General features: G+C 43.1%; 1 pseudogene; it reads right to left on the bottom strand.

Annotated features, from left to right (window-relative positions):
* The window catches only part of LOC124028085, a 38,214-nt pseudogene extending 23,226 nt beyond the window's left edge, over positions 1-14,988 (bottom strand).
* Positions 14,989-17,947: the final 2,959 nt, after the last annotated feature.

Below are 17,947 nucleotides of genomic sequence, written 5' to 3'. Positions count from 1 at the left end.
CCCTTGGTTGAAGAGGTCAGACAGCTCTCCCTTGGTAAAGAGGTCAGACAGCTCTTCCTTGGTTAAAGAGGTCAGACAGCTCTCCCTTGGGGAAGAGGTCAGACAGTTCTCCCTTGGGGAAGAGGTCAGACAGCTCTCCCTTGGTTGAAGAGGTCAGACAGCTCTCCCTTGGTTGAAGAGGTCAGACAGCTCTCCCTTGGTTGAAGAGGTCAGACAGCTCTCCCTTGGTAAAGAGGTCAGACAGCTCTCCCTTGGTGAAGAGGTCAGACAGCTCTCCCTTGGTAAAGAGGTCAGACAGCTCTCCCTTGGTAAAGAGGTCAGACAGCTCTCCCTTGGTAAAGAGGTCAGACAGCTCTCCCTTGGTTGAAGAGGTCAGACAGCTCTCCCTTGGTTGAAGAGGTCAGACAGCTCTCCCTTGGTTGAAGAGGTCAGACAGCTCTCCCTTGGTAAAGAGGTCAGACAGCTCTTCCTTGGTTAAAGAGGTCAGACAGCTCTCCCTTGGGGAAGAGGTCAGACAGTTCTCCCTTGGGGAAGAGGTCAGACAGCTCTCCCTTGGTTGAAGAGGTCAGACAGCTCTCCCTTGGTTGAAGAGGTCAGACAGCTCTCCCTTGGTTGAAGAGGTCAGACAGCTCTCCCTTGGTTGAAGAGGTCAGACAGCTCTCCCTTGGTTGAAGAGGTCAGACAGCTCTCCCTTGGTTGAAGAGGTCAGACAGCTCTCCCTTGGTAAAGAGGTCAGACAGCTCTCCCTTGGTGAAGAGGTCAGACAGCTCTCCCCTTGGTAAAGAGGTCAGACAGCTCTCCTTGGTAAAGAGGTCAGACAGCTCTTCCTTGATTGAAGAGGTCAGACAGCTCTCCCTTGGTTGAAGAGGTCAGACAGCTCTCCCTTGATTAAAGAGGTCAGACAGCTCTCCCTTGGTAAAGAGGTCAGACAGCTCTTCCTTGATTAAAAGAGGTCAGACAGCTCTCCCTTGGGGAAGAGGTCAGACAGTTCTCCTTGATTAAGAGGTCAGACAGCTCTCCCTTGGTTGAAGAGGTCAGACAGCTCTCCCTTGGTTGAAGAGGTCAGACAGCTCTCCCTTGGTTGAAGAGGTCAGACAGCTCTCCCTTGATTAAAGAGGTCAGACAGCTCTCCCTTGATTAAAGAGGTCAGACAGCTCTCCCTTGATTAAAGAGGTCAGACAGCTCTCCCTTGATAAAGAGGTCAGACAGCTCTCCCTTGGTTGAAGAGGTCAGACAGCTCTCCCTTGGTAAAGAGGTCAGACAGCTCTTCCTTGATTAAAGAGGTCAGACAGCTCTCCCTTGATTAAGAGGTCAGACAGTTCTCCCCTGGTAAAGAGGTCAGACAGCTCTCCCTTGGTTAAAGAGGTCAGACAGTTCTCCCTTGGGGAAAGAGGTCAGACAGCTCTCCCTTGATTGAAAGAGGTCAGACAGCTCTCCTTGGTAAGAGGTCAGACAGCTCTTCCTTGGTTAAAGAGGTCAGACAGCTCTCCCTTGAAGAGGTCAGACAGTTCTCCCTTGGGAAAGAGGTCAGACAGCTCTCCCCTTAGTTGAAGACAGACTCTCCCTTGATTAAAGAGGTCAGACAGCTCTTCCTTGGTAAGAGGTCAGGCAGCTCTTCCTTGATTAAAGAGGTCAGACAGCTCTCCCTTGATTAAAGAGGTCAGACAGCTCTCCCTTGGTAAAGAGGTCAGACAGCTCTCCCTTGAGGAAGAGGTCAGACAGCTCTCCCTTGGGGAAGAGGTATTTTAACCTCAATGGGACAACTTGATGAAATAAATGTTTAATTAATGGACTTTAACGGGTTCTGTTCATTCACTTGTTTAACATTGATGGAGCTGAACAGAGCTGTGATGTTTCAGAAAAGCCTCTTTGTGCTGTCAGATAACGGCGCCCTCTAGCCTAACTGCTGTCAGTATTTAACCAATCACAACACATCTACATTCAGAGCCTTGTCACCGCACATTTCATACACAGCAAGGAAAATATAACTCTGTTTACCGACTCCACAACGTTGTTGAAACTGGATCCATTCTGGTTTAATAACAGAAAACAATCCCCATAACATCTGAGTAGTGCATCCTGGAACATGTTACTGCAAGCTGAAGGCCGTTTAATTCAGACTCATGCTTCCAGTTGCATGCCTCGAGCTGGCTGCCTGTCTGCGAAGGCTGCCTCGAGCTTGTCTGTCTGCGTGCTGTTGCGTCTGCGAAGGCTGCCTCGAGCTGTCTGTCCTGTCTGAAGGCTGCCTCGAGGCTGTCTGTCTGCGAAGGCTGCCTCGAGCTGGCTGCCTGTCTGCGAAGGCTGCCTCGAGCTGGCTGCCTGTCTGCGAAGGCTGCCTCGAGCTGGCTGCCTGTCTGCGAAGGCTGCCTCGAGCTGGCTGCCTGTCTCGCGAGCTGCCTGCTGCCCCTGTCTCTTAAGGCTGCCTCGAGCTGGCTGCTGTCTGCGGCTGCCTCGAGCTGGCTGTCTGTCTGCGAAGGCTGCCTGTCTGCGAAGGCTGCCTCGAGCTGTCTGTCTGCCTGTCTGCGAGGCTCTGCGAAGGCTGCCTCGAGCTGTCTGTCTGTGTCTGTCTGCGAAGGCTGCCTCGAGCTGGCTGTCTGTCTGCTGCCTCGAAGGCTGCCTCCTCGAGCTGTCTGTCTGAGCTGTCTGCTGCGAAGGCTGCCTCGAGCTGTCTGTCTGTCGAAGGCTGCTCGAGGCTGCTGTCTGCGAGGCTGCCTCGAGCTGTCTGTCTGCGAAAGGCTGCCTCGAGGCTGTCTGTCTGTCTGCGAAGGCTGCCTCGGCTCGAGGCTGGCTGCCTGTCTGCGAGCTGTCTGTCTGCGAAGGCTGCCTCGAGCTGCTGTCTGTCTGCGAAGGCTGCCTCGAGCTAGCTGTCTGTCTGCGAAGGCTGCCTCGAGCTAGCTGTCTGTCTGCGAAGGCTGCCTCGAGCTAGCTGTCTGTCTGCGAAGGCTGCCTCGAGCTAGCTGTCTGTCTGCTGAAGGCTGCCTCGAGCTAGCTGTCTGTCTGCTGCCTCCCGCTCTCTCTCTCTGACTGCCTCGAAGGCTGTCTGTCTGCGAAGCTGTCTCGCGAGCTGTCTGTCTGTGAAGGCTGTCTCTACACTGATAGACAGGAAATACATCCACAAACTCTGCTGCTAGTTAATAACATGAAAAGAGACGGAACCCTGTCAGGTGGGTGGGGTTAGTCAAGGAGGATGTTCTGGAACGTTCAGATAGAATGTGCTGTTTAGATCAGATATCTCTCCAATAACATTATATGAGCCATGTTCACCACACCAAAATACAGTCCTGTACTAAGACAAGGATCCCTGACGTAGAGATAGATATGACCTGGACATTAGAACTATTCTCCTGAAGAGAATAATGGGTAACATACCACAGTGGTCTTAAGACTGCACCATATTCCCTACATAGGGCACTACCAGCCCTATGTGACCTGGTAGTGAATAGTGCACTATATAGAGAATCGGTTGCCATTGTGGACACAACCGACAGTATGTTGGCAATGTTATTTTAAGAAGGCAATCCGGCTATAGTACAGCAGAGAGAGAAAACGCATTCAGTGGAAATGTAAACAGAGCTCTGTGGCCAGCTGAGAGGAGTTAAATCACAGAGAGAGAGAGAGAGAGAGAGAGAGAGAGAGACAGAGAGAGACAGAGAGAGACAGAGAGCGAGACAGAGCGAGACAGAGAGAGAGACAGAGAGAGAGACAGAGAGAGAGACAGAGAGCGAGACAGAGCGAGACAGAGAGAGAGACAGAGAGAGAGACAGAGAGAGAGACAGAGAGAGAGACAGAGAGAGAGACAGAGAGAGAGACAGAGAGAGAGACAGAGAGAGAGACAGAGAGAGAGACAGAGAGAGAGAGAGACAGAGAGAGACAGAGAGAGAGAGAGACATAGAGAGACAGAGAGAGAGAGACAGAGAGAGAGAGAGACATAGAGAGACAGAGAGAGAGAGACAGAGAGAGACAGAGAGAGAGAGAGAGAGAGAGACAGAGAGAGAGATAGGGAGACAGAGAGAGAGAGAGAGAGAGAGAGAGAGAGAGAGAGAGAGAGAGAGAGAGAGACAGAGAGAGACAGAGAGAGACAGACAGAGACAGAGAGAGAGAGCAGTAATTGAGCTAGTGATTGTAACTGCGCCAGGCCTTTTGAACCTAATCATCTGTGAACAACGCCACACAGACGTTTAATGACTATAATAATATTAGAGCATCCAACTCCTCATCTGCTGAGCAGACCGCAGGGAGAAGACACGCTATCTACCACCAGGGGAACAGGAAACGCATTGCACCGCTAGTTAAGTCACAGACCCAAAGTCGGCCCCATACACTAATAGTCATGTATTGAAACCAAGTAGTCGTGTATTGAAAACCAAATAGTTGTGTATTGAAAACCAAGTAGTCGTGTATTGAAACCAAATAGTACAAGCAGCTATGAGGTGAACCTTAGATAGTCATGGAGTTAAAACCAGACAGACGTGAAGTTAAAACCAGACAGACGTGAAGTTAAAACCAGACAGAAGTGAAGTTAAAACCAGACAGAAATGAAGTTAAAACCAGACAGAAATGAAGTTAAAACCAGACAGAAATGAAGTTAAAACCAGACAGACGTGAAGTGGGAAAGTTATAAAATAAATAGTGTACCTTTAAATCTCTCCAGCAGGTGTCGGCCCACGTACCAGCAGGCAGTCTCAAAGTTGGGGAACGGAGTCAGACAATTCACGTTGAGACGCTTCTCCACCTCGTACGCTCTGGGAGGGGGAGAGGACGACACAAAGAGATGGAAAATAACCTCAACTATGTGCTTTACCTGGGAGATAAACGTTGTGACCTCACAGCTGAAGGTTTTGTCTCGTCTGTTAAAGTGGAGAGTCCACCTCCTCATTGAAACTAGTGATGTTCTCACCTCATCTGCATCTCAACACTCAGGTTGTGGACAAAGTGTCCGGAAAACGCCAGCGTGTCCACTGGAGTCAGAACTGCATTGATCCAACCTGGAAACAGACACAGTATACACACATTCTATTAACCTGGGACCAGAACACATTATATACACACATTCTATTAACCTGGGACCAGAACACATTATATACACATTATATACACACATTATATACACACATTATATAAACACATTCTATTAACCTGGGACCAGAACACATTATATACACATTATATACACACCAACACATTATATACACACATTATATACACACGTTCTATTAACCTGGGACCAGAACACATTACATACACATTATATACGCACATTATATACACACATTATATAAACACCAACACATTACATACACACATTATATACACACCAACACATTATATACACACATTATATACACACCAACACATTATATACACACATTATATACACACCAACACATTATATACACACATTATATAAACACCAACACATTATATACACACATTACATACACACCAACACATTATATACACAAACATATTATATACACACATTACATACACACATTATATACACACAACACATTATATACACACCAACACATTATATACACACATTATATACACACCAACACATTATATACACACATTATATACACACCAACACATTATATACACACATTATATAAACACCAACACATTATATACACACATTACATACACACCAACACATTATATACACACCAACATATTATATACACACATTACATACACACATTATATACACACCAACACATTATATACACACCAACACATTATATACACACATTATATACACACCAACACATTACATACACACATTATATACACACCAACACATTACATACACACATTATATACACACCAACACATTATATACACACATTATATACACACAGTATATACACATTATATACACACATTATACACACATTCTATTAACCTGGGACCAGAACACATTATATATACACATTATATACGCACATTATACACACATTATATACACACATAATATAAACACCAACACATTATATATACACATTATATACACACATTATATACACACATTATATACACACATTATATAAACATTATATAGACACAAACACATTATATACACACCAACACATTATATACACACATTATATACACACATTATATACACACCAACACATTATATACACACATTATATACACACCAACACATTATATACACACATTATATACACACCAACACATTATATACACACCAACACATTATATACACACCAACACATTATATACACACCAACACATTATATACACACCAACACATTACATATACACATTATATACACACCAACACATTATATACACACATCATATACACACCAACACATTATATACACACCAACACATTATATACACACCAACACATTACATACACACCAACACATTATATACACACCAACACATTATATACACACATTATATACATACCAACACATTATACACACACCAACACATTATATACACACCAACACATTATATACGCACATTATATACACACATTATATAAACACCAACACATTACATACACACATTATATACACACCAACACATTATATACACACATTATATACACACCAACACATTATATACACACATTATATACACACCAACACATTATATACACACATTATATAAACACCAACACATTATATACACACATTACATACACACCAACACATTATATACACACCAACATATTATATACACACATTACATACACACATTATATACACACCAACACATTATATACACACCAACACATTATATACACATTATATACACACCAACACATTATATACACACATTATATACACACCAACACATTACATACACACATTATATACACACCAACACATTATATACACACATTATATACACACAGTATATACACATTATATACACACATTATACACACATTCTATTAACCTGGGACCAGAACACATTATATATACACATTATATACACACATTATACACATTATATACACACATAATATAAACACCAACACATTATATATACACATTATATACACACATTATATACACACATTATATACACACATTATATAAACATTATATAGACACAAACACATTATATACACACCAACACATTATATACACACATTATATACACACATTATATACACACCAACACATTATATACACACATTATATACACACCAACACATTATATACACACATTATATACACACCAACACATTATATACACACCAACACATTATATACACACCAACACATTATATACACACCAACACATTATATACACACCAACACATTACATATACACATTATATACACACCAACACATTATATACACACATCATATACACACCAACACATTATATACACACCAACACATTATATACACACCAACACATTGCATACACACCAACACATTATATACACACCAACACATTATATACACACATTATATACATACCAACACATTATACACACACCAACACATTATATACACACCAACACATTATATACACACCAACACATTATATACACACATTATATACACACCAACACATTATATACACACACATTATATACACACCAACACATTATATACACACATTATATACACACCAACACATTATATACACACATTATATACACACCAACACATTATATACACACATTATATACACACCAACACATTATATACACACCAACACATTATATACACACCAACACATTATATACACACATTATATACACACCAACACATTATACACACACCAACACATTATACACACACATTATATACACACCAACACATTATACACACACCAACACATTATATACACACATTATATACACACCAACACATTATATACACACCAACACATTATATACACACCAACACATTATACACACACCAACACATTATACACACACATTATATACACACCAACACATTATATACACACATTATATACACACCAACACATTATATACACACCAACACATTATATACACACATTATATACACACCACCACATTATATACACACATTATATACACACCAACACATTATATACACACCAACACATTATATACACACCAACACATTATATACACACATTATATACACACCAACACATTATATACACACCAGCACATTATATACACATTATATACACACCAACACATTATATAGACACATTATATACACACCAACACATTATATACACACATTATATACACACCAACACATTATATACACACATTATATACACACCAACACATTATATACACACCAGCACATTATATACACACCAGCACATTATATACATTATATACACACCAACACATTATATACACATTATATACACACCAACACATTATATACACACCAACACATTATATACACACCAACACATTATATACACACCAACACATTATATACACACATTATATACACACCAACACATTATATACACACCAACACATTATATACACACCAACACATTATATACACACCAACACATTATATACACACCAACACATTATAAACACACCAACACATTATATACACACCAACACATTATATACACACCAACACATTATATACACACCAACACATTATATACACACCAACACATTATATACACACCAACACATGTGTGGTCCTGTGTAGCTCAGTTGGTAGAGCATGGCGCTTGTAACGCCAGGGTAGTGGGTTCGATCCGCGGGACCACCCATACGTAGAATGTATGCACACATGACTGTAAGTCGCTTTGGATAAAAGCGTCTGCTAAATGGCATATATTATTATTATTATTATTATTATTATTACATTATATACACACATTATATACACACCAACACATTATATACACACCAACACATTATATACACACCAACACATTATATACACACCAACACATTATATACACACCAACACATTATATACACACATTATATACACACCAACACATTATATACACACCAACACATTATATACACACATTATATACACACCAACACATTATATACACACCAACACATTATACACACCAACACATTATATACACACATTATATACACACCAACACATTATATACACACATCATATACACACCAACACATTATATACACACATTATATACACACCAACACATTATATACACACCAACACATTATATACACACATTATATACACACCAACACATTATATACACACCAGCACATTATATACACACCAACACATTATATACACACCAACACATTATATACACACCAACACATTATATACACACATTATATACACACCAACACATTATATACACACCAACACATTATATACACACATTATATACACACCAACACATTATATACACACCAGCACATTATATACACACCAACACATTATATACACACCAACACATTATATACACACCAACACATTATATACACACCAACACATTATATACACACCAACACATTATATACACACATTATATACACACCAACACATTATATACACACCAGCACATTATATACACACCAACACATTATATACACACCAACACATTATATACACACCAACACATTATATACACACCAACACATTATATACACACCAACACATTATATACACACCAACACATTATATACACACCAACACATTATATACACACCAACACATTATATACACACATTATATACACACCAACACATTATATACACACATTATATACACACCAACACATTATATACACACCAACACATTATATACACACCAACACATTATATACACACCAACACATTATATACACACATTATATACACACCAACACATTATATACACACCAACACATTATATACACACATTATATACACACCAACACATTATATACACACCAACACATTATACACACCAACACATTATATACACACATTATATACACACCAACACATTATATACACACATCATATACACACCAACACATTATATACACACATTATATACACACCAACACATTATATACACACCAACACATTATATACACACATTATATACACACCAACACATTATATACACACCAGCACATTATATACACACCAACACATTATATACACACCAACACATTATATACACACCAACACATTATATACACACATTATATACACACCAACACATTATATACACACCAACACATTATATACACACATTATATACACACCCAACACATTATATACACACCAGCACATTATATACACACCAACACATTATATACACACCAACACATTATATACACACCAACACATTATATACACACCAACACATTATATACACACCAACACATTATATACACACATTATATACACACCAACACATTATATACACACCAGCACATTATATACACACCAACACATTATATACACACCAACACATTATATACACACCAACACATTATATACACACCAACACATTATATACACACCAACACATTATATACACACCAACACATTATATACACACCAACACATTATATACACACATTATATACACACATTATATACACACCAACACATTATATACACACATTATATACACACCAACACATTATATACACACCAACACATTATATACACACCAACACATTATATACACACATTATATACACACCAACACATTATATACACACCAACACATTATATACACACATTATATACACACCAACACATTATATACACACCAACACATTATATACACACATTATATACACACCAACACATTATATACACACCAGCACATTATATACACACCAACACATTATAACGATAGAGTGCACTAACCTGAATAGGGTCTGTCCCTACTTCAGAGTGCACTAACCTGAATAGGGTCTGTCCCTACTTCAGAGTGCACTAACCTGAATAGGGTCTGTCCCTACTTCAGAGTGCACTAACCTGAATAGGGTCTGTCCCTACTTCAGAGTGCACTAACCTGAATAGGGTCTGTCCCTACTTCAGAGTGCACTAACCTGAATAGGGTCTGTCCCTACTTCAGAGTGCACTAACCTGAATAGGGTCTGTCCCTACTTCAGAGTGCACTAACCTGAATAGGGTCTGTCCCTACTTCAGAGTGCACTAACCTGAATAGGGTCTGTCCCTACTTCAGAGTGCACTAACCTGAATAGGGTCTGTCCCTGCTTCAGAGTGCACTAACCTGAATAGGGTCTGTCCCTACTTCAGAGTGCACTAACCTGAATAGGGTCTGTCCCTACTTCAGAGTGCACTAACCTGAATAGGGTCTGTCCCTACTTCAGAGTGCACTAACCTGAATAGGGTCTGTCCTACTTCAGAGTGCACTAACCTGAATAGGGTCTGTCCCTACTTCAGAGTGCACTAACCTGAATAGTGCACTAACCTGGGTCTGTCCCTTCTTCAGAGTGCACTAACCTGAATAGGGTCTGTCCCTGCTTCAGAGTGCACTAACCTGAATAGGGTCTGTCCCTTCTTCAGAGTGCACTAACCTGAATAGGGTCTGTCCCTACTTCAGAGTGCACTAACCTGAATAGGGTCTGTCCCTACTTCAGAGTGCACTAACCTGAATAGGGTCTGTCCCTACTTCAGAGTGCACTAACCTGAATAGGGTCTGTCCCTACTTCAGAGTGCACTAACCTGAATAGGGTCTGTCCCTACTTCAGAGTGCACTAACCTGAATAGGGTCTGTCCCCTACTTCAGAGTGCACTAACCTGAATAGGGTCTGTCCCTACTTCAGAGTGCACTAACCTGAATAGGGTCTGTCCCTACTTCAGAGTGCACTAACCTGAATAGGGTCTGTCCCTACTTCAGAGTGCACTAACCTGAATAGGGTCTGTCCCTACTTCAGAGTGCACTAACCTGAATAGGGTCTGTCCCTACTTCAGAGTGCACTAACCTGAATAGGGTCTGTCCCTACTTCAGAGTGCACTAACCTGAATAGGGTCTGTCCCTACTTCAGAGTGCACTAACCTGAATAGGGTCTGTCCCTACTTCAGAGTGCACTAACCTGAATAGGGTCTGTCCCTACTTCAGAGTGCACTAACCTGAATAGGGTCTGTCCCTACTTCAGAGTGCACTAACCTGAATAGGGTCTGTCCCTACTTCAGAGTGCACTAACCTGAATAGGTCTGTCCCTACTTCAGAGTGCACTAACCTGAATAGGGTCTGTCCCTCTTCAGAGTGCACTAACCTGAATAGGGTCTGTCCCCTGCTTCAGAGTGCACTAACCTGAATAGGGTCTGTCCCTTCTTCAGAGTGCACTAACCTGAATAGGGTCTGTCCCTGCTTCAGAGTGCACTAACCTGAATAGGGTCTGTCCCTGCTTCAGAGTGCACTAACCTGAATAGGGTCTGTCCCTACTTCAGAGTGCACTAACCTGAATAGGGTCTGTCCCTTCTTCAGAGTGCACTAACCTGAATAGGGTCTGTCCCTACTTCAGAGTGCACTAACCTGAATAGGGTCTGTCCCTACTTCAGAGTGCACTAACCTGAATAGGGTCTGTCCCTACTTCAGAGTGCACTAACCTGAATAGGTCTGTCCCTGCTTCAGAGTGCACTAACCTGAATAGGGTCTGTCCCTACTTCAGAGTGCACTAACCTGAATAGGGTCTGTCCCTGCTTCAGAGTGCACTAACCTGAATGAATAGGGTCTGTCCCTACTTCAGAGTGCACTAACCTGAATAATAGGTCTGTCCCTGCTTCAGAGTGCACCCCTAACCTGAATAGGGTCTGTCCCCTACTTCAGAGTGCACTAACCTGATGGTATAGGGTCTGTCCCTGCTTCAGAGTGCACTAACCTGAATAGGGTCTGTCCCTGCTTCAGAGTGCACTAACCTGAATGATCTGTCCCTGAGGACTTCAGAGTGCACTAACCTGAATAGGGTCTGTCCTGCTTCAGAGTGCTAACCTGAATAGAAGTCTGTCCCTGCTTCCAGAGTGCACAACCTGACATCAGGACCAGTCCTTCTTCAGAGTGCACTAACCTGAATAGGGTCTGTCCCTGCTTCAGTGCACTAACCTGAATAGGGTCTGTCCCTACTTCAGAGTGCACTAACCTGAATAGGGTCTGTCCCTGCTTCAGAGTGCACTAACCTGAATAGGGTCTGTCCTTCTTCAGAGTGCACTAACCTGAATAGGGTCTGTCCCCTGCTTCAGAGTGCACTAACCTGAATAGGGTCTGTCTACTTCAGAGTGCACTAACCTGAATAGGGCCCTGGTCCCCTACTTCAGAGTGCACTATATGAATAGGGCCCTGGTCCTACTTCAGTAGTGCACTATACCTGAATAGGGTCTGTCCTTCTTCAGAGTGCACTAACCTGGGAATAGGGTCTGGTCCAAAGAGTAGTGCACTATGATGGTATGAATAGGGTCTGTCCCTGCTTAAGTAGTGCACTAACCTCATGGTATGAATAGGGTCTGTCCCTACTTCTAGAGTGCACTAACCTGATGGTATGAATAGGGTCTGTCCCTACTTCAGAAATGCACTAACCTGAATAGGGTCTGTCCCACTGGTCAGAGTGCACTAACCTGAATAGGGTCTGTCTAAATCAGAGTGCACTAACCTGAGAATAGGGTCTGTCCCTTCTTCAGAGTGCACTAACCTGAATAGGGTCTGTCCCTACTGAGTGCACTTTTTCTGATGGTATGAATAAGGTGATTATTGCTTCCAGAGTGCACTAACCTGATGGTCCCTACTTTAATAAACCTAATTATGAATAAGTCTGTGATTATAACCTCATGGTATGAATAGGGTCTGTCCCTACTTCAGAGTGCACTAACCTGATTGATCAATAGGGTCTGTCCCTACTTAACAGAGTGTCACTAACCTGATGGTATGAATAGGGTCTGTCCTACTTCCATGTGATGGTATGAATAGGGTCTGTCCCTACTTCGAGTGCACTAACCTGATGTGGAAGTCAGTGTCTGTCTTTACTTCGATCAGACAGTACTTGATGGTATGAATAGGTTTCCCCTTCAGGTGCACTTGTAACACGTCTGGCCACCTGAGTTCTCTAAAAACATCTCAGTGTGATTCTGAGGACCTCCAGCTATACTGTCCATCCTGGCTGGCCGTGGGTGTGAAGGAAGAGATCTTCTCTCCCTGGAAACAACAAACATAAGTATTATCATTGGTTTGATTGTTGATGGTTCTCACACTGCAGAGGCCCATTCCAAAGAGTGCACTATAATCAATAGGTGCCCTGGTCTAGGGAAGTAGTGACTATATAAGGAATTAGGGCTACTGGTCTAACAGACAGTGCACTATATAGCTGAATGGGACAGACTGGTCTAAAGTAGTGCACTATATGGGAATAGGGCCCTGGTCTAACAGAGTGCACTATATAGGGAATAGGGCCCTGGTCAGACAGTAGTGCACTAGTTAGTGGGACAGACTAGACAGTTGCACTAGTGGGACAGACAGCCCTGGTCTAGTAGTGGGACATACAGGAATTAGGGCTGGTCTAAAGTAGTGCACTATATAGGGAATAGGGCCCTGGTCAGACAGACAGCACTATACAGATAGCCCTGGTCTAAAGTAGTGACTATATAGCTACTGGGACAGACTAAAGTAGTTACTATATAGGGACAGACCCTGGTCTAAAGAAAGTAGTGCACTATATAGGAATAGGGCCCTGGTCTAAAGTAGTGCACTATATAGGGAATAGGGCCCTGGTCTAAAGTAGTGCACTATATAGGGAATAGGGCCTGGTATAAAGTAGTGCACTATATAGGACGGGCCCTGGTCATACTGGCTGCATGTTTTCTTGATCAATAAGGTGATTATTACATTACAGTACTTTAATAAAGTTAATTCATCAATAAGGTGATTATTACATTACAGTACCTTAATAAAGTGAATTGATCAATAAGGTAATTAACCGTGTCATACCTTGAGTACGTGGTACCATGCGGAGGCCCTCCACACTCGATGTGGAAGTCAGTTAGCTGTCTTTAACACCACGATCAGACAGTACCTTAGTGACTTTAGGTTTTCCCCAGGAGAGCATCGTCTGGCCAGTAGTTCTCTACCCACAGACAACCTCCGCACAATCTGAGGCTCTCCACTATACTGTCCATCCTGGAGAGAGGTGTGAGACAGAGAACAAACAACTAGTCATGTAATGTTAGAAACATACAGTTTATATAGACAGACAGACGGCCTAGCTAGTGGGATTCCAAAGACTACAATATAATCACAGACAGTTAGCTACTGGGACAGACAGACAGACAGACAGTTAGCTAGTGGGACAGACAGACAGACAGTTAGCTACTGGGACAGATAGACAGACAGTTAGCTACTTGGACAGACAGACAGACAGTTAACTGTGGGACAGACAGACAGTTAGCTAGTGGGACAGACAGACAGTTCGCCAGTGGGACAGACAGACAGTTCGCTAGTGGGACAGAGACAGTTCGCTAGTGGGACAGACAGACAGTTAGCTAGTGGGACAGACAGACAGACAGTTAGCCAGTGGGACAGACAGACAGCTAGCTAGTTATGACAGACAAAGGACAGGGACAGACAGACAGTTAGCCACTGGGACAGACAGACAGTTAGCTAGTGGGACAGACAGACAGATAGCCACTGGGACAGACAGACAGTTTAGCTACTGGGACAGACAGACAGTTAGCTGAGAGTGGGACAACAGACAGACAGACAGTTAGCTACTGGGACAGACAGACAGTTGTAGTGGGACAGACAGACAGACAGACGGTTAGCTACTGGGACAGACAGACAGACAGTTAGCTACTGGGACAGACAGACGGTTAGCTGGTGGGACAGAGACAGACAGACAGTTAGCCATGGGACAGACAGACAGTTAGCTGGTGGGACAGACAGACAGTTAGCTGGTGGGACAGACAGACAGACAGTTGGCTACTGGGACACAGACAGACAGTTAGCTACTGGGACAGACAGACAGACAGTTAGCTGACTGGGACAGACAGACAGACAGTTAGGCTACTGGGACAGACAGACAGTCCTACTGGGACAGACAGACAGTTAGCTACTGGGACAGACAGACAGACAGTTAGCTGCTGGGACAGACAGAGAGTTAGCTGGGATGCTAGTGAGACAGTTCGTTAGCTAGTGGGACAGAGACAGTTAGCTAGTGGGACAGACAGACAGACAGTTAGCTAGTGGGACAGACAGACAGACAGTTAGCTAGTGGACAGACAGACAGACAGTTAGCTAGTGGGACAGACAGACAGACAGCTCAGTACAGACAGACAGACAGTTAGCTAGTGGGACAGACGACAGACAGTTAGCTAGTGGGACAGACAGACGTTAGCTACTGGGACAGACAGACAGACAGACAGTTAGCCAGTGGGACAGACAGACAGACAGACAGTTAGCTAGGGTGGGACAGACAGACAGACAGTTAGCTAGTGGGGGACAGACAGACAGTTAGCTCGTGGGACAGACAGACAGTCAGCTACTGGGACAGACAGACAGTTAAATACCGGGACAGACAGACAGTTAGCTAGTGGGACAGACAGACAGTTAAGCTAGTGGGACAGACAGACAGACAGTTAGCTAGTGGGACAGAGACAGCCCAGTTAGCTAGGGACAGAGACAGACAGTTAGCTAGTGGGACAGAGACAGACAGTTAGCTAGTGGGACAGAGACAGTTAGCTGGTGGACGGACAGACAGACAGTTAGCTAGTGGGACAGACAGACAGTTGGCCTGACTGGGACAGACAGTTTCACAGACAGACAGACAGTTAGCTAGTGGGACAGACAGACAGACAGACAGTTAGCTACTGGGACAGACAGACAGACAGTTAGCCAGTGGACAGACAGACAGAAGAGGTCAGCTACTGGGACAGACAGATGAAGAGGACAGTTAGCTAGTGGGACAGACAGACAGACAGTTAGCTAGTGGGACAGACAGACAGACAGTTAGCTAGTGGGACAGACAGACAGACAGACATTTAGCTAGTGGGACAGACAGACAGACAGACAGTTAGCTAGTGGGACAGACAGACAGACAGACAGTTAGCTAGTGGGACAGACAGACAGACAGTTAGCTAGTGGGACAGACAGACAGACAGTGGGACAGACAGACATAGCTAGTGGACGACAGACAGACAGTTAGCTAGTGGGACAGACAGACAGACAGTTAGCTACTGGGACAGACAGACAGACAGTTAGCTACTGGGACAGACAGACAGACAGTTAGCTACTGGGACAGACAGACAGACAGTTAGCTACTGGGACAGACAGACAGACAGTTAGCTAGTGGGACAGACAGACAGACAGTTAGCTAGTGGGACAGACAGACAGACAGACAGTTAGCTAGTGGGACAGACAGACAGACACAGACAGTTAGCTAGTGGGACAGACAGACAGACAGTTAGCTAGTGGGACAGACAGACAGACAGTTAGCTAGTGGGACAGACAGACAGACAGTTAGCTACTGGGACAGACAGACAGACAGTTAGCTACTGGGACAGACAGACAGACAGTTAGCTACTGGGACAGACAGACAGACAGTTAGCTACTGGGACAGACAGACAGTTAGCAACTGGGACAGACAGACAGACAGTTAGCTACTGGGACAGACAGACAGACAGTTAGCTACTGGGACAGACAGACAGACAGAGTTAGCTACTGGGACAGACAGACAGACAGTTAGCTACGTGGGACAGACAGACAGCTACTGGGACAGACAGACAGACAGTTAGCTACTGGGAGACAGACAGACAGACGAGTTAGCTACTGGGACAGACAGACAGACAGTTAGCTACTGGGACAGACAGACAGACAGAGTTAGCTACTGGGACAGACAGACAGTTAGCTACTGGGACAGACAGACAGACAGACAGTCAGCTACTGGGACAGACAGACAGACAGTTAGCTACTGGGACAGACAGACAGACAGTTAGCTACTGGGACAGACAGACAG

The sequence above is a fragment of the Oncorhynchus gorbuscha genome, unplaced genomic scaffold (genome assembly GCF_021184085.1).
Source record: "Oncorhynchus gorbuscha isolate QuinsamMale2020 ecotype Even-year unplaced genomic scaffold, OgorEven_v1.0 Un_scaffold_3726, whole genome shotgun sequence".
NCBI classification, from domain to species: Eukaryota; Metazoa; Chordata; class Actinopteri; order Salmoniformes; family Salmonidae; genus Oncorhynchus; species Oncorhynchus gorbuscha.
This window is presented reverse-complemented; position numbering and strand designations above follow the sequence as displayed.